This window comes from Patagioenas fasciata, chromosome 1 (genome assembly GCF_037038585.1).
Source record: "Patagioenas fasciata isolate bPatFas1 chromosome 1, bPatFas1.hap1, whole genome shotgun sequence".
Lineage (NCBI taxonomy): Eukaryota > Metazoa > Chordata > Aves > Columbiformes > Columbidae > Patagioenas > Patagioenas fasciata.
In genome coordinates this window covers 38,588,883-38,591,968 of record NC_092520.1, presented here as the reverse complement: position 1 = coordinate 38,591,968, position 3,086 = coordinate 38,588,883, and positions in this window count along the sequence as shown.

Sequence of the window (3,086 nt, the reverse complement as noted above, 5' to 3'; positions counted from 1 at the left end):
GCTTTGTATTGCCAAAGCCTCCTAAACTTGCCATGCAAACACTTTTTCATTAGAATTAACGAATTAAAAATGAAAGACAAGAAATGGGCAGAGGGCCCAGTGGCAGTGGCCAGAGAAAATCAGCTCAGTCTTCTAATTTTCTGTTTCATTTTTTTCTTTTAAAAGATTTAGGAGCCCCATTATTCTTCAAAGTCACTGTTTTGGTGCAAAATTAACCTAACACCTGGCTTAATATCAATAAAAGATGAGATATCAAAGTGTGGGAGAGGAATTAGAACACACTTCTTTTTCTTATGTCAAGAGTCAGAAAACAATCTTATGGCCTTTTAAGACCATTTTCCAGTACCAAGGTTCAAACGTGCAACTGTGCCAGAGTCCACTGAGGACAATGTAAAAAAGATCCCACTATCTGAATAGGATGTCCAAGGAGAGGTACGGTGTTAGAGAAAAACTTGTCCTCCCTGAAAGCAATCACAAACCCTTGGTTGCTGACAGGGATTTCATTGTAAGTTTTCTGCCCACAACTGCTCTTTTGGGAAGCTTTTATTAAAATACTCAAACACATGAAGAGGATGGATAATCCATAGCTGACATTTCACTTCCTCATTCAAAGCAGTGAACTCTTGGGGAGCAGCTTAGCAGCTCCATGTAAGTGGAGAGACACAGCGTCTCTGCAGCAAATAAATTATCAGCTGAATATGCAGAATGTTTCTTTTCATGATTCAGGTGTGTTATCAGAACCATGCAGGAAGCTGACAGTCACCTTCCCTGCACTGTGCTTGTTACCACCTTCTCACAGCCATTAGTTTCTGTGTACATTCCTTCTCACTCATGTAATTTACAGGGGAAAAAAGCAAAGCAAGACAATCTTCGAATATTAAGCAGCTGAAATACAAAACCTTGATTTAGACAAGTCTTCTTCAGAGCTGGGGTTTGAGGAGCTAAGCACATTCATCTTTCTTACTAAACATAATTTGATTTTAAAGGAGACATCTAGTGAAATTTTAAGTGGAAATAAAGGTATTCAGCACCTCCACTTCCTATAGTCAAGTACTTGTACATTTTGTATGAGTAATAGTTACTCAAACAGATAAAAGTCATGGGAATTAATTTTATGCTTTCTTTTAACAGTGTAGGAAATGTTCTGAGGAAATTGTTTGAAGGCTTCTGACTAATTGGTTCCTAGCAGGTTGTTCAGAGTTATGAAATTTCAAATGATTGGCAACAAGTAATAATTTACAGTTTTATGGATTAAAGCGTGTGCAAGAATACCTGTGCAGGCAGTGTTGCTATTTCCTTTTCAGTCTCTGTACCAGACTGAAACAGCAGATAAGAAGATAAAACTGCCATCTGCATTCTGAGATGGAGAGAATCAAAGATTTTGACTCGCAAACAAATGTAAAGTTGGACAGCTCTGTTTTCACATTACAGATGAGAAAAATCCTTTCATTCTTATCAGCACAGATTGATAGGCTGCATACTCCTTCTAACATGCTGTACACAAATGTTTCAGTGATTTCTGCTGTATTTTCATTCCAGTTTCATCAGGAAGTGAATTTTAAAGGCCAGATTTCAACTCCTAAGTATTTCTGACGACATAGTACTTTGAACAGATGCTAAAAAAATATCATTCTGAATGAAGAGATATTGAATCATTTATGATGCATTCAGTCATTCATTCCACTGCTTGTTAAAACAAATATATGCTTAAGTGTTGGAGTTGTAGGTTTTCATGTTGCTAGCTAATGCTGCTGCTAAGTAGTAAGCATTTAACTGAAATACATTTTATGACATCATTTAAAGTGTGCTCAAATTGAGAAGACTTGCATTTTAAGCATTAAGTGGGATGTTGTTCTACTCCCAGCAGCCCTAGAAATGTCAATTCAATCTTCTTTCCTAACTATTTTGACCTATTTTCCATCTTCAAAGTTTTGGTTAAGTATTCATCTTCAGAGCAAGTCACTGAGGTGAGAACTCTTACCTCTTTATGCAGGACAGGATCAAAGATAGTGTCAGCTTGATTCCTCTGCCAATCTGTCAGAATCTAGTGCTACATGAGATGCCTTAAGGTATCCCACCTGGACCCCAGCTGCCAGTCTGGAAGAGAGCAGGTTTTCCATCACTGAACTGTCATATCTGCCAGCCCAGTGTGGATGCTCTGGATATTTCAGGAGGGGTTCACTAAGCATTCGTGTGTGTTGAAGTGAGTCTTTTATGTGATTGAGCTCCATATTTACACATCTACATTGAAATGTCTACAGACAGGTGAGCCAGGAGTCCAAGCTTCCGTTACGATCTGTGAGTCTCATCAACACAGTCAATAGAACTAGAGAGTGCTTCAGCTTGGTCTAAAGTAGGCATTCAGGGGAAGATTTAGCTGCTCTGAAAATTAATATGAAGTGCTATCTAGAATGCCCTTGAGCATCTCAAGCTTCTGCACTGGGCTGTCAGGAAAACTCGTACCTTTCTGGAGTGGTAGGTAGATGCCAAGGGTGCAAAGCAGCCCCGAAAATGACATGAAATATATATGGATAGGCCTGCATATCCCACTGGTGGTAACACGTCAAGTGTATCAGCCTCTCATCTCCACCGAGTAGAGCTTGAAAGACTATAATGGGAACATAAAACACAGATGATACAGACATCTGATCCTTAGAATCAGAGCCAAAACCAGACCTACAAGTCTAAAATGTAACAACTATCGTACCTAACTGATAAGCTCTGAAACCTAAATTCACCCCATCTTATTTTAGTGATTTAGTGGAGCCATCTGTGCCCTCTGCTGTGAGCAGAGAGATAAAGTATCCTTTTTTGCAGTCAATTCAGGTCTTTGATAAGCACTAGAATTCTTTACTTCTCTCAAATATATTTGCAGATAACTCGGGGTAACTAAGATTTCACTTTGTGTTTCAGTCAAAGAAAAGAAATTTAGGCCATGAAGCAAACTACAGATCACAGCACTAGGCACTTGCACTAGCATTATAATGCATGGAGTAAAACTGGAATCTCAGACAGCACCAGAACAGCCAGCATGCTGGGGAAGAAGCTATTTGCAGTCAGTGCAAGTATCTGAAACTCACATGACT